We start from the raw sequence: 27,746 nt of genomic DNA, 5'->3' as shown, positions 1-27,746 counted from the left end.
CGCTCCGGTCCTTTATGAAGCTATCCTAAGTGGACAGTCACTGTCACAGACCATTTAAAATAGTCCCACTCCGGTCCTTTATGAAGCTGTCCTAAGTGGACAGTCACTGTCACAGACCATTTAAAATAGTCCCACTCCGGTCCTTTATGAAGCTGTCCTAAGTGGACAGTCACTGTCACAGACCATTTAAAATAGTCCCACTCCGGTCCTTTATGAAGCTGTCCTAAGTGGACAGTCACTGTCACAGACCATTTAAAATAGTCCCACTCCGGTCCTTTATGAAGCTGTCCTAAGTGGACAGTCACTGTCACAGACCATTTAAAATAGTCCCACTCCGGTCCTTTATGAAGCTATCCTAAGTGGACAGTCACTGTCACAGACCATTTAAAATAGTCCCACTCCGGTCCTTTATGAAGCTATCCTAAGTGGACAGTCACTGTCACAGACCATTTAAAATAGTCCCACTCCGGTCCTTTATGAAGCTATCCTAAGTGGACAGTCACTGTCACAGACCATTTAAAATAGTCCCACTCCGGTCCTTTATGAAGCTATCCTAAGTGGACAGTCACTGTCACAGACCATTTAAAATAGTCCCACTCCGGTCCTTTATGAAGCTGTCCTAAGTGGACAGTCACTGTCACAAACCATTTAAAATAGTCCCACTCCGGTCCTTTATGAAGCTATCCTAAGTGGACAGTCACTGTCACAGACCATTTAAAATAGTCCCACTCCGGTCCTTTATGAAGCTGTCCTAAGTGGACAGTCACTGTCACAGACCATTTAAAATAGTCCCACTCCGGTCCTTTATGAAGCTATCCTAAGTGGACAGTCACTGTCACAGACCATTTAAAATAGTCCCACTCCGGTCCTTTATGAAGCTATCCTAAGTGGACAGTCACTGTCACAGACCATTTAAAATAGTCCCACTCCGGTCCTTTATGAAGCTATCCTAAGTGGACAGTCACTGTCACAGACCATTTAAAATAGTCCCGCTCCGGTCCTTTATGAAGCTATCCTAAGTGGACAGTCACTGTCACAGACCATTTAAAATAGTCCCACTCCGGTCCTTTATGAAGCTGTCCTAAGTGGACAGTCACTGTCACAGACCATTTAAAATAGTCCCACTCCGGTCCTTTATGAAGCTGTCCTAAGTGGACAGTCACTGTCACAGACCATTTAAAATAGTCCCACTCCGGTCCTTTATGAAGCTATCCTAAGTGGACAGTCACTGTCACAGACCATTTAAAATAGTCCCACTCCGGTCCTTTATGAAGCTATCCTAAGTGGACAGTCACTGTCACAGACCATTTAAAATAGTCCCACTCCGGTCCTTTATGAAGCTGTCCTAAGTGGACAGTCACTGTCACAGACCATTTAAAATAGTCCCACTCCGGTCCTTTATGAAGCTATCCTAAGTGGACAGTCACTGTCACAAACCATTTAAAATAGTCCCACTCCGGTCCTTTATGAAGCTATCCTAAGTGGACAGTCACTGTCACAGACCATTTAAAATAGTCCCACTCCGGTCCTTTATGAAGCTATCCTAAGTGGACAGTCACTGTCACAGACCATTTAAAATAGTCCCGCTCCGGTCCTTTATGAAGCTATCCTATGTGGACAGTCACTGTCACAGACCATTTAAAATAGTCCCGCTCCGGTCCTTTATGAAGCTATCCTAAGTGGACAGTCACTGTCACAGACCATTTAAAATAGTCCCACTCCGGTCCTTTATGAAGCTGTCCTAAGTGGACAGTCACTGTCACAGACCATTTAAAATAGTCCCACTCCGGTCCTTTATGAAGCTGTCCTAAGTGGACAGTCACTGTCACAGACCATTTAAAATAGTCCCACTCCGGTCGTTTATGAAGCTGTCCTAAGTGGACAGTCACTGTCACAGACCATTTAAAATAGTCCCACTCCGGTCCTTTATGAAGCTGTCCTAAGTGGACAGTCACTGTCACAGACCATTTAAAATAGTCCCGCTCCGGTCCTTTATGAAGCTATCCTAAGTGGACAGTCACTGTCACAGACCATTTAAAATAGTCCCGCTCCGGTCCTTTATGAAGCTATCCTAAGTGGACAGTCACTGTCACAGACCATTTAAAATAGTCCCACTCCGGTCCTTTATGAAGCTGTCCTAAGTGGACAGTCACTGTCACAGACCATTTAAAATAGTCCCACTCCGGTCCTTTATGAAGCTGTCCTAAGTGGACAGTCACTGTCACAGACCATTTAAAATAGTCCCACTCCGGTCCTTTATGAAGCTATCCTAAGTGGACAGTCACTGTCACAGACCATTTAAAATAGTCCCACTCCGGTCCTTTATGAAGCTATCCTAAGTGGACAGTCACTGTCACAAACCATTTAAAATAGTCCCACTCCGGTCCTTTATGAAGCTGTCCTAAGTGGACAGTCACTGTCACAGACCATTTAAAATAGTCCCACTCCGGTCCTTTATGAAGCTATCCTAAGTGGACAGTCACTGTCACAAACCATTTAAAATAGTCCCACTCCGGTCCTTTATGAAGCTATCCTAAGTGGACAGTCACTGTCACAGACCATTTAAAATAGTCCCACTCCGGTCCTTTATGAAGCTATCCTAAGTGGACAGTCACTGTCACAGACCATTTAAAATAGTCCCGCTCCGGTCCTTTATGAAGCTATCCTATGTGGACAGTCACTGTCACAGACCATTTAAAATAGTCCCGCTCCGGTCCTTTATGAAGCTATCCTAAGTGGACAGTCACTGTCACAGACCATTTAAAATAGTCCCACTCCGGTCCTTTATGAAGCTGTCCTAAGTGGACAGTCACTGTCACAGACCATTTAAAATAGTCCCACTCCGGTCCTTTATGAAGCTGTCCTAAGTGGACAGTCACTGTCACAGACCATTTAAAATAGTCCCACTCCGGTCCTTTATGAAGCTATCCTAAGTGGACAGTCACTGTCACAGACCATTTAAAATAGTCCCACTCCGGTCCTTTATGAAGCTATCCTAAGTGGACAGTCACTGTCACAAACCATTTAAAATAGTCCCACTCCGGTCCTTTATGAAGCTGTCCTAAGTGGACAGTCACTGTCACAGACCATTTAAAATAGTCCCACTCCGGTCCTTTATGAAGCTATCCTAAGTGGACAGTCACTGTCACAAACCATTTAAAATAGTCCCACTCCGGTCCTTTATGAAGCTATCCTAAGTGGACAGTCACTGTCACAGACCATTTAAAATAGTCCCACTCCGGTCCTTTATGAAGCTATCCTAAGTGGACAGTCACTGTCACAGACCATTTAAAATAGTCCCGCTCCGGTCCTTTATGAAGCTATCCTATGTGGACAGTCACTGTCACAGACCATTTAAAATAGTCCCGCTCCGGTCCTTTATGAAGCTATCCTAAGTGGACAGTCACTGTCACAGACCATTTAAAATAGTCCCACTCCGGTCCTTTATGAAGCTGTCCTAAGTGGACAGTCACTGTCACAGACCATTTAAAATAGTCCCACTCCGGTCCTTTATGAAGCTGTCCTAAGTGGACAGTCACTGTCACAGACCATTTAAAATAGTCCCACTCCGGTCGTTTATGAAGCTGTCCTAAGTGGACAGTCACTGTCACAGACCATTTAAAATAGTCCCACTCCGGTCCTTTATGAAGCTGTCCTAAGTGGACAGTCACTGTCACAGACCATTTAAAATAGTCCCGCTCCGGTCCTTTATGAAGCTATCCTAAGTGGACAGTCACTGTCACAGACCATTTAAAATAGTCCCGCTCCGGTCCTTTATGAAGCTATCCTAAGTGGACAGTCACTGTCACAGACCATTTAAAATAGTCCCGCTCCGGTCCTTTATGAAGCTATCCTAAGTGGACAGTCACTGTCACAGACCATTTAAAATAGTCCCGCTCCGGTCCTTTATGAAGCTGTCCTAAGTGGACAGTCACTGTCACAGACCATTTAAAATAGTCCCGCTCCGGTCCTTTATGAAGCTGTCCTAAGTGGACAGTCACTGTCACAGACCATTTAAAATAGTCCCGCTCCGGTCCTTTATGAAGCTGTCCTAAGTGGACAGTCACTGTCACAGACCATTTAAAATAGTCCCACTCCGGTCCTTTATGAAGCTGTCCTAAGTGGACAGTCACTGTCACAGACCATTTAAAATAGTCCCACTCCGGTCCTTTATGAAGCTATCCTAAGTGGACAGTCACTGTCACAGACCATTTAAAATAGTCCCACTCCGGTCCTTTATGAAGCTATCCTAAGTGGACAGTCACTGTCACAGACCATTTAAAATAGTCCCACTCCGGTCCTTTATGAAGCTATCCTAAGTGGACAGTCACTGTCACAGACCATTTAAAATAGTCCCACTCCGGTCCTTTATGAAGCTATCCTAAGTGGACAGTCACTGTCACAGACCATTTAAAATAGTCCCACTCCGGTCCTTTATGAAGCTGTCCTAAGTGGACAGTCACTGTCACAGACCATTTAAAATAGTCCCACTCCGGTCCTTTATGAAGCTATCCTAAGTGGACAGTCACTGTCACAGACCATTTAAAATAGTCCCGCTCCGGTCCTTTATGAAGCTATCCTATGTGGACAGTCACTGTCACAGACCATTTAAAATAGTCCCGCTCCGGTCCTTTATGAAGCTATCCTAAGTGGACAGTCACTGTCACAGACCATTTAAAATAGTCCCACTCCGGTCCTTTATGAAGCTGTCCTAAGTGGACAGTCACTGTCACAGACCATTTAAAATAGTCCCACTCCGGTCCTTTATGAAGCTGTCCTAAGTGGACAGTCACTGTCACAGACCATTTAAAATAGTCCCACTCCGGTCGTTTATGAAGCTGTCCTAAGTGGACAGTCACTGTCACAGACCATTTAAAATAGTCCCACTCCGGTCCTTTATGAAGCTGTCCTAAGTGGACAGTCACTGTCACAGACCATTTAAAATAGTCCCGCTCCGGTCCTTTATGAAGCTATCCTAAGTGGACAGTCACTGTCACAGACCATTTAAAATAGTCCCGCTCCGGTCCTTTATGAAGCTATCCTAAGTGGACAGTCACTGTCACAGACCATTTAAAATAGTCCCACTCCGGTCCTTTATGAAGCTGTCCTAAGTGGACAGTCACTGTCACAGACCATTTAAAATAGTCCCACTCCGGTCCTTTATGAAGCTGTCCTAAGTGGACAGTCACTGTCACAGACCATTTAAAATAGTCCCACTCCGGTCCTTTATGAAGCTATCCTAAGTGGACAGTCACTGTCACAGACCATTTAAAATAGTCCCACTCCGGTCCTTTATGAAGCTATCCTAAGTGGACAGTCACTGTCACAAACCATTTAAAATAGTCCCACTCCGGTCCTTTATGAAGCTGTCCTAAGTGGACAGTCACTGTCACAGACCATTTAAAATAGTCCCACTCCGGTCCTTTATGAAGCTATCCTAAGTGGACAGTCACTGTCACAAACCATTTAAAATAGTCCCACTCCGGTCCTTTATGAAGCTATCCTAAGTGGACAGTCACTGTCACAGACCATTTAAAATAGTCCCACTCCGGTCCTTTATGAAGCTATCCTAAGTGGACAGTCACTGTCACAGACCATTTAAAATAGTCCCGCTCCGGTCCTTTATGAAGCTATCCTATGTGGACAGTCACTGTCACAGACCATTTAAAATAGTCCCGCTCCGGTCCTTTATGAAGCTATCCTAAGTGGACAGTCACTGTCACAGACCATTTAAAATAGTCCCACTCCGGTCCTTTATGAAGCTGTCCTAAGTGGACAGTCACTGTCACAGACCATTTAAAATAGTCCCACTCCGGTCCTTTATGAAGCTGTCCTAAGTGGACAGTCACTGTCACAGACCATTTAAAATAGTCCCACTCCGGTCGTTTATGAAGCTGTCCTAAGTGGACAGTCACTGTCACAGACCATTTAAAATAGTCCCACTCCGGTCCTTTATGAAGCTGTCCTAAGTGGACAGTCACTGTCACAGACCATTTAAAATAGTCCCGCTCCGGTCCTTTATGAAGCTATCCTAAGTGGACAGTCACTGTCACAGACCATTTAAAATAGTCCCGCTCCGGTCCTTTATGAAGCTATCCTAAGTGGACAGTCACTGTCACAGACCATTTAAAATAGTCCCGCTCCGGTCCTTTATGAAGCTATCCTAAGTGGACAGTCACTGTCACAGACCATTTAAAATAGTCCCGCTCCGGTCCTTTATGAAGCTGTCCTAAGTGGACAGTCACTGTCACAGACCATTTAAAATAGTCCCGCTCCGGTCCTTTATGAAGCTGTCCTAAGTGGACAGTCACTGTCACAGACCATTTAAAATAGTCCCACTCCGGTCCTTTATGAAGCTGTCCTAAGTGGACAGTCACTGTCACAGACCATTTAAAATAGTCCCACTCCGGTCCTTTATGAAGCTGTCCTAAGTGGACAGTCACTGTCACAGACCATTTAAAATAGTCCCACTCCGGTCCTTTATGAAGCTATCCTAAGTGGACAGTCACTGTCACAGACCATTTAAAATAGTCCCACTCCGGTCCTTTATGAAGCTATCCTAAGTGGACAGTCACTGTCACAGACCATTTAAAATAGTCCCACTCCGGTCCTTTATGAAGCTATCCTAAGTGGACAGTCACTGTCACAGACCATTTAAAATAGTCCCACTCCGGTCCTTTATGAAGCTATCCTAAGTGGACAGTCACTGTCACAGACCATTTAAAATAGTCCCACTCCGGTCCTTTATGAAGCTGTCCTAAGTGGACAGTCACTGTCACAGACCATTTAAAATAGTCCCACTCCGGTCCTTTATGAAGCTGTCCTAAGTGGACAGTCACTGTCACAGACCATTTAAAATAGTCCCACTCCGGTCGTTTATGAAGCTGTCCTAAGTGGACAGTCACTGTCACAGACCATTTAAAATAGTCCCACTCCGGTCCTTTATGAAGCTGTCCTAAGTGGACAGTCACTGTCACAGACCATTTAAAATAGTCCCGCTCCGGTCCTTTATGAAGCTATCCTAAGTGGACAGTCACTGTCACAGACCATTTAAAATAGTCCCGCTCCGGTCCTTTATGAAGCTATCCTAAGTGGACAGTCACTGTCACAGACCATTTAAAATAGTCCCGCTCCGGTCCTTTATGAAGCTATCCTAAGTGGACAGTCACTGTCACAGACCATTTAAAATAGTCCCACTCCGGTCCTTTATGAAGCTGTCCTAAGTGGACAGTCACTGTCACAGACCATTTAAAATAGTCCCACTCCGGTCCTTTATGAAGCTGTCCTAAGTGGACAGTCACTGTCACAGACCATTTAAAATAGTCCCACTCCGGTCCTTTATGAAGCTATCCTAAGTGGACAGTCACTGTCACAGACCATTTAAAATAGTCCCACTCCGGTCCTTTATGAAGCTATCCTAAGTGGACAGTCACTGTCACAGACCATTTAAAATAGTCCCACTCCGGTCCTTTATGAAGCTGTCCTAAGTGGACAGTATTAACAAGGTAAAGAAAGTCCTTCACGAGAACTCAACAAAACCTTGAGAGGAACCAGACTCATTGACATGGGCAAATACCAAATTAGAGGACATTTGACTTGTCTGGCCAGTGCAAATTGTGACTATATTAGAGTTGGATGGGTACAGTCCAGCTCTCTCTGTCCCGGGGTCTGGGAGGCCGACAGGACAAATCTGGGTTTATTGGGAGAATCCCACATGTAGTGGAGTGGACCTGTGATCGATTGGGATCTGAAGTGGCTTAGCTGTGCCTCTGCGTGTCAATAGCGTCACCTTCTCCCTCACCTCTCTGATAAACCGTAGGCTCCTGCTCCACATATACCCCAGGCTGTGGACACACAAATGGTCTGTATGCTGAGCCATCCCTGAGTCATCCCAGTCTCTAAATGCACCAAATGCAGGAGCCCAGACTCTGTGGGGTTAAGTGTTGAATTGAGGAGACATTAGAATGCACTTCACAGCACCCTGGCACGGTAGATTGAAACAAGGATTTAATTGGCTCCATATCAGGGTTAGATAGTGCCGTTGTTGACTTTTGATAGAAAAACAAGGTGACTGATATTATGGAGATAAGCAAAAATCCCAACTCAATCACATCAATACGTTTCTAAGGCGTGTACAGGTGGCTCACCTTGCAACCAATGACAGTGGCGCTCGCTGAAAAGATAGGCATCGGAGGTTGTGTCTTGTGTCTGCATTGTCACACGTCTATTGCTGTGTGTGTGCATGTCAATTTCTCTGACAATCATCACAGTGTTGTTGTTTCAACATGATCTTGGCACAGAGGTCATGGGATTCAAAGGCATTTCAGTTGCTCTAGTTCCTGCTTCCTCACAGAGCATTACAGGAAGCCCCATCAAAAGGGTCACCTTTGAGCAGTGCTTTATGGGTTTGTTTCATAGGCGACTGTATTACTTCACCCATACACTATAACTGTGAAAGCTGTTAGGATGTAATTCCACACACATGTATCTATGAAATTGTACTCGTTGAGGTATTAATTTAAAAAAAATGTTTTAATCTATTTTGTTTAAGAGGACCCATTTCTAAGGGATTTGACCTAACAATGGAAGGCCTAAACACTTAGTGGCAGCAGGACATGTGCATTACAGGTGAAGCCCTTTCTTTGTGTGGTGAAACCTCAGACTGGGTGAACACACTGGTGTTGACACTGTCTCTCTTTGTCTAAGCCCATTATCTCGTGCCCCGCAGTTTGCTTCATTCATTCCAAAATGCCACTCTTCGCATATGAGAGCATATCAGTCTCCATGGAAACTCATTTTACCAATACTTTGTCGGCACCAAATAACCCTGCTCTCATACTTACCATCACAGCTCTTTGCATGGAGGTGGCCTGTTTTCATTTGGAGATGAAACATTTTAAGGCAAATGTAGCCCCCGCTGGCTTGCTAGCTGTGATACTGAATTCAGAGGTGGAGCATGTAGAAAGGCCAATGTGATGTATTCATAGCCATTTCCAGAGGTTTTCAGAAAGAATGCTCACTGAACTGTTTCTATTGAGGACATTTTGTTGGTCACATACCTTCCATTCAATCTGTCAGATGGCTTGACTTACAAATCATCTTCTGTTAAAGTGTTGTGGACATGTGGAATCTCACTGTACTCTAATCACATATCTAACTTTAATATCATAGCCATAACCACCTCAGCAAGTTACCTCACTGATTTGTTTAACTGATGAAAATGCTTAACATACTCAGTGCACATTGCCAAATGTTCAATGTTTTTCATGAATGAGTTTTTTTACATTTTAATGACTGACAACCACAGATGGCAGTAGCACAGTGCACGGACATAATATGTACATCTGTATGCTCTATTTTTACGCTACTATCCTTAGCTATTTCTGTAGTTATGTATTGACCAGGATCAGTTTCAGGAAGTATTGGCTGTGGATCAATGAGGCCACAGGATTCTCTTTGGAATATTTACACTTGTGTCTTTCTCTGCAAGGCCCACAGATAATTGGTTGAAGGGAGAGTCCAGGAAGGTCAGCCAAGAAAGCAGCCGTAGGTGCTAGCGTGAAATCTACAGGAACTACAATTACTTCAACAGTGAGCCGCTGGAACAAGGTGAATGACAGGTAGGAAATAATTCATATGAATTACCTGCTGTATTATGAATAACCACCTGCTGAGAGGACATCACACGGTCAGTTATAAGCCAAATTGGTTTTCAATAGTCCTTTTTTTGTCATTTGTTGGCAATTACCCTGGTTCTCGTGATAATATAGTCACAAATGAACCTCCGAGAACATTTCTTCCTTATGGCTTTTTGGGAGTGACAAGGTTGAAGTTGGCATGCAAGTGATCACACAATTATAGTTTGGTTACTACTCTGTCCTCTGCTATTTTTTCAACTTATTCTATTGAAGCTGATGCTTACCTTTTTCCAAGCCAGCCTTCTCCTATTAATAATTCATTCTAAATCAACAAAAATAACATGCAGTATATAGCTTACATTTTACACTTGACTGTGGCACACACTACTACTGTAAGTTATTCTATAAGAAATCCTCCCATCACTTATCCCATTCTGTTTTTTGGGGCGGTAAATATCTGACCTTGCAGTGCAGAGATATAAAGTCTGTCACTCAAACAATTATGACTTCTTTGTTTCCCTCTGGATATCATTCTCGAGAGGAGACTCAAGCAGTCTGAGTACTTAAACCTGGGGATTCAGTGCTCCTAGTGGAAGGGTTGTCTCTCCCCATCTCCAAATCCTAGACTGGTTGCCTCAGGATACAGAGGATGGGGAGAAAAAGCCTAATTGGTGCTGAATGAAGTGTGGACCATTAATGGATGGCAATAATAGTTGAGATTTTACGACTCCCTCCACATTAGGCCTTTAAGAGAGTTTCACCTGTAGAAAAGGACACCTCGTACTTTCTGCTATCTCTTCCTGTCAAGGTGTTACAGTGTATGATAGGACAAGAGGGAGGAAACCTCCGATAAGGCCATGACAAACAGCAACACCTGATGTAAAGCTGTGGTGTATGTATTACCCAGATAGTTGGAAGCTGAACAGTATCATTCATGAAGGGCAACCTATTCCAAGCCGTTTATAACTCCTTTGTGGTTGCTATGGATGCCAGTGGTGAACAGCAGGGGGTGGAACATGGAATGGCTAACTGGTGTAATGTAGTCACATATGTGGTCTCACGTCCCCTTGCACGGTGTTGACCACAACATTCGGTGCTATCAGACCTTTTCTACTGGAAAATGATGAAGGCTCCACACTGTTTGCATTTCAGTTGATGAGGAAATGTCAGAGCATTTCAAAGATGGCTTCTGTTTACCCATGTCTAATAACCCTCAGCATAGGAAAGCCTTTGAAACATTTACCATGTCCAGAGACATTGCATGATCGTGTTGGAATCTAGAAGAGAAAAGGAGGATTTAAGAAAATAGAATACTTTGATGAATGTGTTCTGTGTTATAAAACAGTTTGGGAAACATCCTTGGTGCAACACTAGATGACATAATTTTTTCATTTATTTTTTATTTCACCTTTATTTAACCAGGTAGGCTAGTTGAGAACAAGTTCTCATTTGCAACTGCGACCTGGCCAAGATAAGGCATAGCAGTGTGAACAGACAACACAGAGTTACACATGGAGTAAACAATTAACAAGTCAATAACACAGTAGAAAAAAGGGGAGTCTATATATACATTGTGTGCAAAAGGCATGAGAAGGTAGGCAAATAATTACAATTATGCAGATTAACACTGGAGTGATAAATGATCAGATGGTTATGTACAGGTAGAGATATTGGTGTGCAAAAGAGCAGAAAAATAAATAAATAAAAACAGTATGGGGATGAGGTAGGTGAAAATGGGTGGGCTATTTACCAATAGACTATGTACAGCTGCAGCGATCGGTTAGCTGCTCAGATAGCAGATGTTTGAAGTTGGTGAGGGAGATAAAAGGGTCTCAGAGCTACAGTACAGTAAAAAGTCTATAGTAGCTAGAAACTAAATGGTGAAAAATCTCTTAACAGTAAGGAAACAACGCAACACATGGACCTAAGGAATTGTTGATTCAACAAAGGTAAAAACCGTCATTACAATACAATATTATTTCAAAGTCTAGGGTTAAATTATTGAATTGCAATTTCTCGCTTGATAAATATCAATTTGAGACAGACAGACATTTGCTTGGGAGTGTAATATTTTTCTATGTCAACTAGAAGTCCTTTTAAAGCAGAGGATCCAAGTATTTTCACCTCATTTTATCAATGTATTTCATTTCAATCCTATCATTTCTCATGCACCCCCCATTCACAGTGAAATTTCACTCTATGGTCATTTTTCTGTGTGAACTGGAGATCAGAGATGGTTGACTGTGGAGGGCCCTTGTCCAGACATATTTCACAGTGTCCTCTGAAGGAGTAACTCCAGCACCCTGTAAGGTGACTTCTCATTATACTTCAACTTCATGTTATTAACTTCCTGTTAACAATGCAGGATGGATAGCAGCAGTGGCACCCCGAGGGCCCTGGCTAATGTCTCCTGTAGTATGTCTAGTGCCACAAGCCTATATATCTCACTTCTCAATTAGAAATGTCTGGAAAGGGAAATTAACATAGGCTGCATCATAAAAGGCCTGACAACAGAGCTGATACAATTACAATAGAGTGATTAAAAAATATGAAAAAGGTGATGTATTACATTGATCATAAATGCATTCCCAATTAATTTAGTTGAACAGTATGCTCTAATGTTGTAGTTAAAATATGTCCTATTAGTGTTTGGCTCATGCATGCATAAAAATTAATTATTGAATAATTGTTAGTGTATTTCAACAGTGGCAAGGCTGTGAAGGATGATGTATCTTCTTCAGTGGCTGTCCAGAGATAGGGCTTAATTACAGTGGATAGCCTTATCTCCTCGCTTTAATCCGCTTTTTGGAGTCGCCCCCGCCCGCTCACACCATCTAGTCGATATCATCAGACTGCTGGCACAGCCACAGAGAGAAAGTGATCCCCATTTCTCTGTCACATTAAGGGTCATTCATGGAGTCTCCGCCTCAGCCCTGACTTAGAGCACGATGTGGAAGAGCTAAGAAGAATGGTCTGTATAGAATATGACCCTCATATATCAGGTCAGAGCTCCCTGGCACATACACACTAGTATACTCTTTGTCAACGGATTAGACTTCAACAACAACTATAACGCTATCAGAAAATTGTCTCAGTTCTTTGCCAAAAGCAGATTTTATGGACATGGCCTCCACTAGCTGTGATGTTTTGAAGGTGTGTTTATATTCGGATGCTTTCCAGTAGTGCTTTACTTCCATATTGCCAAAAAGGGTTTGTCAGTTGGATTAGGACTATGATAAAAGAGGCAATGTTGTTGAAATTGCTCCGTTTCCTTCATTTACATGTAATTCAATCAGTCCATTGAAACAGCGGGGGGTGAAACGGCTAACTTCTGTACACCGAATACAACATGCCAACTGCTGATCTTGTAGTGATGGTAATAGCACTGTCAAGTTTGACAATTCCGAGAAAGCAATACTGTTATTCCCCATATTCATTTTTCTAAATCTAATTTTACTTTCATTTCTTCACCAACACAGAGCTGTCAAGCTGAACATGTAATTCAATGAGCGTCAGCCGTTGGCTTGATCATTTCTTCATTTTATTTTTAATGGTGCATATACCATTCAAAATGACTTCAGTTTGAGGATACGTAAATCATTTGGTGCTTCTATTGGACTTGACTGTGGTTTGCAGTAATCTGAGGCTGTGTCCAGGCTATATTCATCCAGTGTTATGTATGCTAGTGTTGTGTAGTCTCCCTAAAGGCTTGGGGGAGAGGGGAACATTTGATCGGAGAGTGATGTGTACTGCAATGCCTGAGACTATGGCCCTCTTTATTCAGAGTTGCGGCCGAAATGGGCTGTCAAAATGGAGGAAATTGAAACCAGTCAATATTGCACATCTCAGGCTGCTGAGGCCTTGTGAGAACACCCTATCTTAAATTGCCAACAGCAGTCAAAGCCAGAGCAGATATCAACACAAGAGCACACACACACAGACACACACACACACACACACACACACACACGCACGCACGCACGCACACACGCACGCACCACGCGCACACACACACACACACACACACACACACACACACACACACACACACACACACACACACACACACACACACACACACACACACACACATACACACACACACACACACACACACACACAAAGCCCTCCCCCAATGCCAAATGCCTCATATCTGTTGGAACCACAGAGAATGGCATCTGAAAAACATGCTTAAGCCAAGGTCGTTCCTTCCTATGTTAGAAAGAAACAGCGAAATAATGCCTGCATCTGTCTGGCAGTCATCAAGTCCCTTGGACCAATCACTCTGTGAGAGCTGAGATCATTTTAATGAGAGGAGGTGAGTAGTGGTTTCTCCTCTCAGCTTTTATCCCTCAGTGGAGCACTATGAAAAGAGCTTTCCAGGCAAACAGTTTGCTGTTCTCAGGATTTGGAGAGACCTTTTTAATCCCCACCACCTTGTTAAATAGCGGGATTTGAAGCCTGTTTCTTAATCAAGTCTCAGTACAAATAGGATCATCTCCCGTCTTTCTCAGCCTTTCCCTGTGCGGAGTGGGAATTATAGGTGTTCTAGTGGTACTCCTGTTGGTTGTTTTATCTGAGACGTTTGAACAACACTTCAGCTGTTTCCAAGCAGGCGGCGGTACACTACAGTAATTTTCATCAGCTCGCTTGTTCAGGTAATGTTCCCCCAGGAACACTGATCTCAGGGCTTATCTTGTTAAGAGCCCCCCTGCCATCTTTAAGAATTGACTGGCTGGCGGAGACTGGGCCCAGCTTTTAGGAACATTATTGGGGATGGGAGAATGACACTAATTAGACACATTGACGTGTTTAAAAATCAAGCTCGGTACATTCACTTGTTTGAATTTGCTTGTTTGAATCAAAAGCTGGATTGGTGCTCAATTGCAGAGTATAACGTATAATCTTCTAGTTTGAAATGACATAGAGAATCAACAAAAATGTGTCATAATATTAGGTATATCGAAAACACTTTGGATGGAATTGTATCATGACACAATGCATTTCAGCACACAAAAAGTAAACAATATATTTACCTGCACAGGGACACAATAGGAAGCAGCTTCTGAGATGCAGCTTCTGAGATGGGTAGGCACAATGTTGTTTACACCTGCAATACAGCGTAGACATGAGACAAAACAGTAGAGTGAAGAGGAAGCACTCCCCCATCAAAATCAATGGGGCCGCAGTGGAGCGAGTCAAAAGCTTCAAAGGTTCCTTGGCATGCACATCACTGATGACCTGAAATGCTGCCATCACCTTGGGGAAGAAGGCGCAACACTGCCTCTTCAACCTCACGCAGTTGAAGAAATTCTGCATGGCCCCTAAGACCCTCACAAACTTCTATAGATGCACCATTGAGAGCATTCTGTCAGGCTGCATCACCGCCTGGTACGGCAACTGTAACACCCTCAACCGCATCACCGAGGGCACACTGCCTTCCCTCCAGAACATTTATAGCACTCAGTGTCAAAGGAAGGTCAAGACCTCAGCCACCCGAGCCACGGTCTGTTTACTATGCTACCATCTAGCAGACAGAGACTGTACAGGTGCATCAGAGCCGGGACCAAGACACTGAGAAACAGCTTCTATCACGAGGCCATTAGACTGTTGAACAGCCATCACTAGCCAGTATTCAGACCCCTTGACTTTTTCCATATTTTGTTACGTTACAGCCTTATTCTAAAATGGATAAAATAGTTATTTCCTCATCAATCTACCCCCTAATGACAAAGCAAAACCAGGTTTTAGAAATGTATGCAAATGTTTGCAAAAAACTGAAATATCACATTTACATAAGTATTCAGACCCTTTACTTAGTACTTTGTTGAAGCACCTTTGGCAGCAATTACAGCCTCGAGTCTTCTTGGGTATATTGCTACAAGCTTGGCACACCTGTATTTGGGGAGTTGCTGCACAGCAATTTTCAGGTCTCTCCAGAGATGTTAGATCGGGTTCAAGTCTTGGCTCTCGCTGGGCCACTCAAGGACATTCAGAGACTCAAAGCCACATCTGAGTCCCAAAGCCACATCTGCATTGTCTTGGCTGTGTGCTTAGGGTCATTGTCCTGTTGGAAGGTACATTTTTGCCCCAGTCTGAGGTCCTGAGCACTCTGGAGCAGGTTTTAATCAAAGATCTCTCTGTACTTTGCTCGTGCACCTTTCCCTCGATCCTGACGAGTCTTACAGTCCCTTGCAGCTGAAAAACATCCCCACATTCACTGTAGTGAAGGTGCCAGGTTTCCTCCAGATGTGACGCTTGGCATTCAGGCCAAAGAGTTCAATCTTGATTTTATCAGACCAGAGAATCTTGTATCTCATGGTCTGAGAGTCCTTTAGGTGCCTTTTGGTAAACTCCAAGCGGGCTGTCATGTGCCTTTTACTGTGGAGTGGCTTCCGTCTGGCCTCTCTACCATAGAGGCCTGATTGATATAGTGCTGCAGAGATGCTTGTCCTTCTGGAAGGTTCTCCTATCTCCATAGAGGACCTCTGGAGCTCTGTCCCGATTGGTCAGATTGGCCGGGCGGCCAGCTTTAGCAAGAGTCTTGGTGGTTTCAAACTTATTATATTTAAGAATGATGGAGCGAAACGTCAATATAGGGACAAAGTGGAGTCGTAATTCAACTACTCAGACACGAGACGTATGTGGCAGGGTCTACAGGCAATCACGGACTGCAAAAAGAAAACCAGCCACTTCACAAACACTGACGTCTTGCTTCCAGACAAACAAAACACCTTCTTTGCCCGCTTTGAGGATAATACAGTGCCACCGACGCGGCCCGCTACCAAGGACTGCACCCCCCCCCCCCCCCCTTCTCCATGGCCAACGTGAGTAAGACATTTAAACATCTTAATCCTCACAAGGCTGCCCTAGCCGCGTGTTGGTGTGTTTACGGACATATACAATCTCTCCCTATCCCACATGCTTCAAGATGGCTACCAATGTTCCTGTTCCCAAGAAGGCAAAGATAACTGAACTGAATGACTATTTCCCTGTAGCACTCACTTCTGTCATCATGAAGTGCTTTGAGAGACTAGTCAAGGATCATATCACCTACACCTTACCTGTCACCCTTGACCCACTGCAATTTGCTTACCGCCCCAATAGGTCCTCAGACGATACAATCGCCATCACACTGCACACTGCCCTATCCCATCTGGATGAGAGGAATACCTATGTAAGAATGCTGTTCATTGACTATAGCTCAGCATTCAACACCGTAGTACCCTCCAAGCTCATCATTAAGCTTGAGGCCCTGGGTCTCAAACCCGCCCTGTGCATTTGGGCCATGGACTTCCTTATGGGCCGCCCCCAGGTGATGAAGGTAGGAAACAACATCTCCACTTCGCTGATCCTCAACACTGGGGCCCCACAAGGGTGCATGCTCAGCCCCCTCCTGTACTCCATTTTCACCCATGACTGCGTGGCCATGCACACCTCCAATTTGATCATCAAGTTTGCAGATGACACAACAGTAGTAGGCTTGATCACCAACAATGACAATGACAAGGAGGTGAGGGCACTCAGAGTGTAGTGTCAGGAAAACATCCTCTCACTTAACGTCAACAAAACAAAGGAGATGACTGTGGACTTCAGGAAACAGCAGAGGGAGCACCCCCCTATCCACATCGATGGGACAGCAGTGGAGAAGGTGGAAAGTTTCAAGTTCCACGGTGTACACATCCCGGTACAGCAACTGCACCACCCACAACCGCAGGGCTCTCCAGAAGGTGGTGCAGTCTGCACAACGCATCACCGGGGGAGAACTACCTGACCTCCAGGACACCTACAGCACCCGATGTCACAGGAAGGCCAAAAATATCATCAAGGACAACAACCACCCAAGCCACTGCCTGTTCACCCCGCTACCATCCAGAAGGCGATGTCAGTACAGGTGCATCAAAGCTATGTTACAGAGACTAAAAAGAGACTAAAAAATAGCTTCTATGTCAAGGCCATTAAAGGCCAAGACTGTTAAACAGCCATCACTAACACAGAGAGGCTGCTGCCTACATACATACTTGAAATCATTGGCCACTCTAACAAATGGATCACTAGTTACTTTATTAATGCCACTTTAATTATGATGTTTACATATCTTGCACTACTCATCCCAGATGTATATACTGTATTTTTACCATCTACTGCATCTCGTCTATGCCGGTCGGTCATGACCCATCCATATATTTATATGTACATATTCGTATTCCACCCCTTTTACTTAGATATATGTGTATTAAGTAGTTGTTGTGGAATTGTTTGATTACTTGTTAGATATTGCTGCACTGTCGGAACAATTAGAGGCACAAGCATTTCGCTACACTCGCAATAACATCTGCTAACCATGTGTATGTGACCAATAACATTTGATTTGATTTGGAGGCCATGTGTTCTTGGGGACCTTCAATGCTGCAGACATTTTTTAGTACCCTTCCCCAGATCTGTGCCTCCACACAATCCTGTCTCTACTGAGCTCTACGGACAATTCCTTCGACCTCATGGCTTGGTTTTTGCTCTGACATGCACTGTCAACTGTGTGACCTTATATAGACAGGTGTGGGCCTTGCCAAGTCATGTCCAATCAATTGAATTTACCACAGGTGGACTCCAATCAAGTTGTATAAAAATCTCATGGATGATCAATGGAAACAGGATGCACCTGATCTCAATTTCGTGTCTCATAGCAAAGGGTAAAAGTGAATAATTACGTAAATAAGGTATTTCTGTTTTTTTATTTAATGCATTTGCTAAAATGTATAAAACACTCTTTCTGCTTTGTTATTATGTGGTATTGTGTGTAGATTGAAGAGTTTTTTTTTTAAATGTAATACATTTTAGAAAAAGTCTGTAACATAACATAATATGGAAAAGGGGAATTCTGAATACTTTCCGAAGGCACTTTAGATTCATTGTATGCTGGTCACCTCATATTCTCTTTATATCCTGTTATTTCCGCACTGTGTATGTACAGTATGTACTGTATTCTGGACATAGTTCAGCCCAATATACCTACTGTACATTCCATTTTCCTTCCAAATGATACACTGTCTACACAGCACTAATGTTCCCTCTAAGCTGCGCACATGCGCAGAAGAACCTCCTCCAGGACTGCCACGCAGAAGAAATGCCAGGTCGTGCAGAGACGCAAGAGATTGAACATCACTGAGTTTGCCCCATTAGTTAGCACTATATAGATCAATGTTTTTATTTGACCTAATCAACATTATATCAGCCCCTTTTCAATGCAACAAACCAAAACAAATCTAACTTTGCAAGATTGAGTCTGTGATTTTGTTGTAGGCAGAACAGGAACGCAACGGAGTAGAATTCTATTGGCTGAGGTAGCCCATGAGCGGTCTTTCAATCACCCCTGAGTGAATGTGCTTTTCAGATCAGTGTAGATCAGCAAAGCCATGTGTGTGCACGTGTTGATAGTCTTTGCTAGTTAATGAGTTATTAGCCCAGTTATAGATACGTATAGGTCAGCAGTGGGAAGTTACTGTTTCCTACACACAAAACGTGTAGGCTACATTTCTTTGAAATCAGTAAAAAGCTTATGTTTTCATTAAAGGGGCAAGAGTTGTATTTTTAGACAGGTTTGAATATGTAAATAAGCCAAGAAAGCAGAGGGGTACCCTACATCGTCTAATTCTCTGTATGGTAATAATAATAGATTTTATTTTTAAAGTGGTTTCTTGCATTATACAACACAATACAATGGAATTTACAGTCACCTTTTTGACCCATGGTGTTACAGACCAAGTAAAACCTTATTAATTCATGTCAAGCTCTTCATAATGTAAAAATCTTAAAAGTCTCATGCAATGTAGGTCTGCATTGAACACCACATATAGGCTACTTTAGGCTATTTCATAGAAATGTGAAAATGTTATGGGATTTGCTCCATTGGTTTTGTTGGTAGGCCTACAGTATGCTCAAATAACCACAATAGCCTATTGGCTACAGTCTAAAACTGTAAGGGTATAGCCTCAGTGTTCACTGTAAACAAGTGCCAGAAGCTGCACAAAATTCTCACAGCGTTCAAGTTTCCCGTCACATGACCTAAAATTTGCTGAGTGCCCCAACAAAGGAAACATTGCAAACCACGTATTTATGTTGTGGATTCTGACACATGCTCACTGAAATAGATCTACTCAGGATTGTTAATTGGACTTGTTCTGTCATTTCTTGTTTGTTTGTTTGTTTCTTGATTGTTTGTGTATTTGTATTGTATTTGCTCGACGTTCTACTGCGCTGATGGAGCTAGAAACAAAGCATTTAGCTGCACCTGTTATAACACCTGCAAATCTGTGTACGCGACCAATAAAGTTGGATTTGATTTTAATTTGTTTATGCTAGGTGAACATGCTATCTGGCTGGCTGGCGGCCACAGGCAGGGTCCCTTCTGCTTAAGATGCAGTGGAGCCTCTATGGGTTAGGAGGGCTAGCTCTATCAATCTGCTCCCCTACGGCCCCCACGTTCCCCAGCGCAGTTAATCACTGCTACTAATTAGAGCTAATTACTCATGGCTGCCCGGGAGAGCCCCCCTTGCGAGCTCACGCTGATCTCAAGGTCCTCCATTGGCACCCTGCTGCTTGGTATTCCTCAGGTAAGGAAGGAGACGGAGGTGGAGCCGCAGGTTCGCTCCCTGATTCTCACTTTTTTTGTGTGAAAATCCAACACATCCCCAGTGATTATAGTGATAGCTGAGGTATTGTAGAAGGCTAGGCCCTTGCAGGCAGCCTGCTTCACTGATATGCAGGGCAGCAATACTTCAATGGGCCATTAAGATGGGGGGCTTGTTTGTGCTGGTCTGGCGTAGGGATCTTGTCTGCATGCACACAGGCCCCTGCAAGCTTAATGATCCAACACCTTTTTACTACCTCTGTCATTAATTGTGCCCATGGCCATGACTCTCTGGGATGTGTCGCGTTTGGGTGATTTTTCTCCCAGTAATTTTGCTTTAATAGATTCAATTTGCTTTCATTTGCTTTGTATTGATTTATTTGTCCTGTTTTGTCTCGTCAACCGTAGAAACTTATAATTTCTCACAAAAGTTTTAGAGGAGAGCGGGGAAAAAACAAATCTAATTTCCTAAGAGATATTGAGCGAGATGTAACAAAGAAATGACAAATGATGTTGATATGGTCGGCAAGTGAAGCTTGACTAGAGCCACATGAACTCACTTCATAAATCATCTCTTGTTTCATACATACCAAGCAAGATAATCGCATTAAAATATGAAGTTTCATATCAGGTGCAAACAATGAAGCTTAAGGATGACAGCAGAGGTCGTTCACTCACAGGGCCACTCCAGTAGAAAGCCATAATCTGATCTATCATTTCTTAACCATTAAATAGGTCATGTACTGTCGGCATACATCTAGTCAGTGCCATCCGATAGCTCTGGACACTGAACTTGCTGATGTCAGCCTCAAATCATCACAGAAATACAATTTGTATGATAGCTAAGTGGATTAGTGCCACTATTAAAGGTCCTCTATAGACAAAGGGCCGATGGATATCTCTGGAATAGATAGCTTTGCCCACCCCGGGTTATGTTAGACACAACACCTGCTTTTTGTCTGATTGCTACGCTGAGAGAGGGTGAAGCCCTTACCTTTCATTGACCTCATAATGTAAAGTGGCCAAGGGAAACACACACACACAAACACACACACACACACACACACACACACTTTTTAAGGCCACTGAAAGTCTACACCAGACCAGAGGACAGTTGTTTTGTGGGCTTTAGGCTTAGAGCTGAGAAACAGCAGATCGGCCAGATGACACAACATTCCCAGCTTGTTACTTCTGGTATAAGGCCTTTGTAATGTAAAGTGTGACCAAAGGGGCTTATTGTGGGCTTGATATGAAATGTTGTTTTCCATGTTAACTTTATCTTCAAAAGCTTAAACAGTTTTTTAAGACATGGATTTGCACATTTGTTAAACAACATTAAGCATGGCATACCTTATGTTTTTTTAAATGGAATATCTCTTCAGACAGACATTTACTCAATACAAGTGATCTTTATTACTAAACCAGCGAGACCTATTCAAGATACTTTGAAGAAGCGTTGCTTTATTTTTCTCGCCACAGCACCAGTCTACATCCTATTGTGTTCTATTCATTGCTGTACGCAACAATGCACTTCCTGGTATAGGAACAAGATGAGGTTAGAGGTGATCTTTTTTTCCAGAGGCTGCAAATTGGTAGATGCATTTCGAAATGCAGTTCCATATGAAGAAACAGCCATCTCCTATAGAATGTCATTCCTTTGTCAGTGGTCTTTAATGGGGATATTTGGCATTCATGCATTCAGCTTTGTTTTTCTTGCAGTCTCTCATGACTTCAGGTGGATGAAGGTCAGGCTTTGAAGCTGGAACCTTTCATATGTCTTCCCACAGCTCTCCGAATTAATGTTGTGTTTTTGTTTTCAGAGACACCTACAGTGATAAAAATTTAATGGACATTTAATTATTTTTCACACGTGAAATGACAGAAAACCTTTGAGGCAAATATTTTTTTTTAAATGCAGCAAGGACAAAAGAATTGGGACGACGGAAAGTTCAGTTTCAAAAGATAGGCTCTGTTCGTTTGGAACGGCTATTGTCAAATAGCAGCTTTTCCAAGCCCCTCTAAATCATGCCAAATGGGTGCTTTGTTTATGAGAGAATTTTCAGTAGGATTTGTCTGTGTGGTTATGTTTGTATTGTGTGATATTTTACTCCCTCTAAGCCTGACATACTTTTATGTAATGGAGAAACAGTGGGTGACCAAACAATGCTCCTTCTGTGAATAATGTTTTTGTCTGTCATTATAACTTCTTTGATGCAACTGTGGGGCTTTGATGCAAGTGAATGCGGATGTCACAAAACCCTTAACAGGCACCTCACCCCAATGTGAGGCTAAGGGGAGAGAGACCCCATCGCTGGGTCATGTTTCTGTAGAAATGGAAGATGAAAAGTTTAATTTGGCACAAATGTCACAAAGTTGGGAGAAACATCAAACAAACTGTTATCTGTTGCATTGTATCCAACTGTTAATTGGTCTTTTGTTCGCCTCCCCTCGCTGTCCTTCTTTTTTTAATTCACAAGAAATATAGCTCTGAACCTCAAATGAACCCCTCAAAAATACAAAGCCGGAGCCCAATTCTATTCATTAGAGAAGCTAACAGTAGCTGTTGGCTGTCACTGCCACCAAGGGGCCTGTCCATGGCTGCATCTGACATCTGTTGGCATAATGTTGCATAGAGCCTGATAGGCAACAGGAGCTGATTTATAATGTTCTCTATTTAAGTGGATGTCTTAAGGTAATTATAAGCTGGTGGGGAGCTCCTACTAATTGCACCTTCCCTGATCTGTAATGAAGGCCAAGCAGCGTGAATGAACACATTCCGGGCACCACCATTAGTTGAGGAGAGAGGGCAGCTGAGCTTGACCAGTTAGTGTTGGTTTTGCTCTGGGCTGGAGATGGTCACCTGCTGTTATTCCATGTCCTCGGACAATTTCTTTTGGATAATTAACTGAGATGCCACATATGGTGGGTTTGTGGGAAATGTGATCGCTAGTGGACGCTGAGGAGTAGAGAAAGCAAAATGAAGGCTCCTGGCTGTGACCAAAGCTCTGGCCACCTAGCACACTGCAAATTATGTGACATAACCATTCCTTTTGACATGCACTAAATAAACCCAAATAATGTCTCCACATGAAATAGGGAGGCCTAATTGATATGGGAGGAAATTCATTATTAGGAAGATTAGATGGTGAGGTAAATTAAGTGCATTAATGAGGAATGAATATTAACAATTTTTATATCAGCCGATTAAGGTATTGTCAAAAGAGAGGCATCCTAAGGCCACAATGAAAAGTAATTAGGGAATGAGTTGTACATACGTTATCATATGGCTGGGGAACAGTAGGGGAGGAGGTAAGATGAACGAGGATCTCCGACAATGAAATATGAACACTGGAACAAACAGATCATGGTTCAAATGAAATGGTTGTAAGAGCATTAATTCACAAAAACTAATATTTAAGATGATATTGATTGAGTATGGGTCAAGGGCAATAAAAATAGCTTCTGTGGATACTGTAATTCTTTGGGCTGATTATAAAAATAAATTGAATAAGCTGATTTCAAAAGTAAATCAACTATTTTAGTACCTGCTTGTGGTTGAATAACACAAGGACAAAAAGACATCAGGATAAAGACAAAGCAAAGCAGACTTCATGAGAATTATGTAAATGGAAGATAACTAGCAAGACATAATGTATGGGTCAAGACCATGGGAAGGGAGATGGAATTGGAATAGACACAACACTGAGCCCTGGGGAACCTCATTGTTGTGAACGCTGGGCTGGACTTTTCTCAGTTGACCTTATGAAAAGTATCAGCAAGGTTAGAGAATAATTTGAGAAACAAGAGGTGCCAAAGATTGTCAGATCAGCAACAGTAAAATGTGTCTAAAGATTAACGGTATCAAATACAGCCTAGAGATCAAGGGGAATTAAGACAGGGAGGAGAGAAGCTGCATAAGCACTCAGTTACAGAGGAGCTGTTTCCGTTGAGTGAGCTGCACAAAAGCAAGATTAGAGGGGATCAAGTGGAGAACGCTGAGAAAGGAATTCAGTGGAATTGACAGCACATTCAAGGGTTTCTGAGAAGAAGGGAAGACAAGAGACAGGGTGATCATTTTTTTTTTTAGATTTGAAGGGTCAAGATGAAGCTTCCTGATAACCAGATTTAAATTAAATTGAAAATACAGGGGGAACACAGACATGGGAAAAATAAATACGGTTTTATGTGCGTTCAATTATAGCTTGGTGTCAGCCAACAAGCGAAGATCTGCTTCAAATGTCAATTATATCTTATCCTTCCAATTCTACAATATAAATCTCATATAGTTTAAAAAAAAAACATCTTCTTAAAGTATATTTATAATTAGATTGGGCTGGCAATTAAGACATCATTAATAATTATTACATAGCTTATGTGTGAGAACAATACACAATAGGCCTTTTCTTAGCTCCGGGCTATCTTTGCCCCAGGCTAGACTGGCCCTGGGCTAGCTTAGCCTGTGTTCACACTAGGATTTGATAACCCTGGGCTAATCTTTAGCCCTGGGCTAAGGATTCACACTTATTCCAAAGCCCTGGGCTAACAGACAAACACAATATACGACCAACATTATTTTCTGACGTGTGACCCATGTTATAAATAATAAGATATTTATCATCACATCCTGTTGCTTCTAGCCTAGCGTTTGATTTCCAACAGTGATTGTTTGTTTGTATAAACCTTGCTGTCTGCCTGTCTGACCTCGGAAATAATGTTTCACTTTTGAAATTCGACCTCACCCCTGTACAGGGAATGCTGTGCACAAATGAGACATCAACTTTCAGTAGCGGAGCGTGGTTAAAATCACTGGGGAAGCCAAGCCAGGAAAAACATGGCCATATTCCAACCTATGTGTTAGTTCATATTCCTTGCCACCATGATATATAGGGCTAAGGCCAACACAATAAGAAGACTATAAGAAGACACAATGGCAGAATAAATTCAACCACACTTTTGTTTCATCACAAAACTGGAGAGCAACATCTGTCCTGTGAAGTCCACAAAGCATATTGCATGTAAAAAGCAGTTACATGACCTACAGCATGGTCAAGGAAGTTAATGTTTCCGACACCTTCAGACTACTAAACAACTATTATTTTAGAGCCATGGAGAGTTACCGCAAGTCGAAAAGAAAACAGGAGCTGCCTCCACTATTAGAGTACCATTTCAGCTTTAACATTTCAACATCATCAAATCACCTATGCTTAGTCTAATACAGTGACAACTAAAAGGTGCCAAAAACAATTTAGTCCAATCAACGTAAGCTAAATATGATGTGGCTGTCCATGGTATTGATTTCTGTCTGTATGTCTGTGTGTGTGTGTGTGTGCGTGTGTGTGTGTGTGTGTGTGTGTGTGTGTGTGTGTGTGTGTGTGTGTGTGTGTGTGTGTGTGTGTACGTGTATCATGCGTGCTTGCAAGTGGAAAATAACATGTTGACTCACCTTGTAGAGAAACGTCAATGCTATCCTCCTCTCTTTCGTGTTGACGAAATGGTCTATGAGTCTGTCATACTGTACAGGCTTTTAGTTTTTGTTGGCCTAGGCTGCCTCGCTAAAATGCTTGCCTGCTAGCCTTTCTTTCATGGGCAACGATGAGCCAGCTAGTTAACATTAGCCTACTGTATCTAGCTACAAATTGAACTTCCACCCTCTCAGTTTAGGGGCACAATGTATGAATTTATGGTTGGATCAGGATCCCTGTTATAATCATTGGCCAGTGCGGATAATTAAGTAAAACTACAAGTTCAAATCCATATCTCCATCCATGGCTAATTTAGGAAAGACCAATATTAACACTCTCTTAGCCCCAGGTTAAATCTCCCTTAGCCCAGGGCTAAGTAGTAGTGTGAACTCACCTAATAATGCATTCATTAATGCAATTGCACAATCAACCAATTTGCCAAATAATTTGTGTCCAAACCTCTGCATTTTATTTTCACCACAATGTCTCTTAACCATTAGCAATACACTTTGAAATGTATTTAGCATTTAGCAGAATAAATATTGATTGCATTCCATGAGTGATCACTCTGTAACCCATCATCCATCCTTAATAATGTCGCTCACAGGCACATTCTTTCAGCTTGGTTTCCATTAATAACCAGTCTACGTGACATTGTCAACATTCTTCCCCCAAACAACAGGGTCTGTCAGGCATGCCTGGTTCGCAATCAGGTCATTTAATCTATTTCTACAATTGAAAGTCCTTAACATGTTGATACGTGGTCATCCTGTACTGTGTATGGCCTTTTATCTCCTTGAGTGAAAGAAACTCCCAACGCAGCTTCCTGAGATCATCTATTTATCGTGTGGCATTTAGCAGGGGCCTGATGACAGCAGCTCTCCACTTTAATTAAAGGTTCAACCTCTTCCCTGGATGACACATTGACTGGTTTGTGCCTTGGAAAAGTGAAGGTACATGTCTAGTCCATCAGACTCCTTAGGCCATGGCTCGCCAACCTTCAAGGTAAAGAGCAGTGGAGATGGCATTTTGGTGAGGTCATCACAGGGCAAGACCACAGAGACTTGTTGGAATAAGGAGGGTTATCCAGACATGCACTTGTTAATCTAAAAATATGGTGATTATGTATTGTGTAATCTATTTAATTTATTGTAACCTCTTAATGTTTTAGGGCTCTAAAGGTAGGACATATTGTTGTTTATTTGTCATTATTGTTTGTGTATTTGTATTAACTTGTCCCCTCCTACGAAGCCATGGTTCTTTCTTTAAGTTTATAGTGACCTTCTGCTTTTGCAGATGTGGGATCTGCAACTCAGTCGGTAGCAGTGAATGGCTAATGGTCCATCCCTCAGCTATTTTACGGCTGACTGGTGAATGTGTCCACTTTGCATGGTTCCCTTCCTCCATTTTTCAAACTTTTCCTGAGTTGTTGGTGACACAGCTTGAAAGGGTTTCAGGAGAGGCAGCACACAAACGAAGAGTAAGCCCAGATGATACAATCACTTTGTTCAGCATGAACACTTCGGCAAACATGTCTCCCTTCTGCGGGCAGCCACAAGGCTTGTGTGTAAGACAGAGGATTGGCTCTTCTTCTTCTTCTCAAAGTTAACCCTTGAGATTTCATACTAACAGAATTTCTAGAAATCCGTACTGCACAGGGACTTGACTCATGTTCCTATGAGTCACCGCCAGACAAGGATCAAGACTATGGATGGACATAAATACATCCATCTATACACAATGATCTCTTCTCAGCATTTCTGGCATTCAAGAGTGTGTTCATACAATGAAAGCAATCAGGTTTAGGCCCTGACTCACAGAGATTGTGATGACAGGAAGGTTTAGGCCCTGACTCACAGAGATTGTGATGACAGGAAGGTTTAGGCACTGAGTCACAGCGATTGTGATGACAGGAAGGTTTAGGCACTGAGTCACAGAGATTGTGATGACAGGAAGGTTTAGGCCCTGACTCACAGAGATTGTGATGACAGGAAGGTTCAGGCCCTGACTCACAGAGAT

General features: G+C 42.8%; 1 protein-coding gene across 4 annotated transcripts in view; it reads left to right on the top strand.

Annotated features, from left to right (window-relative positions):
- Nucleotides 1–27,746, top strand: part of LOC110485195 (RNA binding protein fox-1 homolog 3-like) — a 416,432-nt gene that overhangs the window by 46,178 nt on the left and 342,508 nt on the right. For 3 of the 4 annotated variants that reach the window (XM_036941309.1, XM_036941310.1, XM_036941305.1), the window contains exon 2: nucleotides 9,491–9,620. The gene's annotated coding sequence lies outside the window, so the exon portion shown is untranslated. The remainder of the gene's footprint in view (nucleotides 1–9,490; nucleotides 9,621–27,746) is intronic. The other variant, XM_036941306.1, reaches the window with a different exon arrangement.

Source organism: Oncorhynchus mykiss, chromosome 13, assembly GCF_013265735.2.
Source record: "Oncorhynchus mykiss isolate Arlee chromosome 13, USDA_OmykA_1.1, whole genome shotgun sequence".
Taxonomy (NCBI): Eukaryota; Metazoa; Chordata; class Actinopteri; order Salmoniformes; family Salmonidae; genus Oncorhynchus; species Oncorhynchus mykiss.
This window is presented reverse-complemented; position numbering and strand designations above follow the sequence as displayed.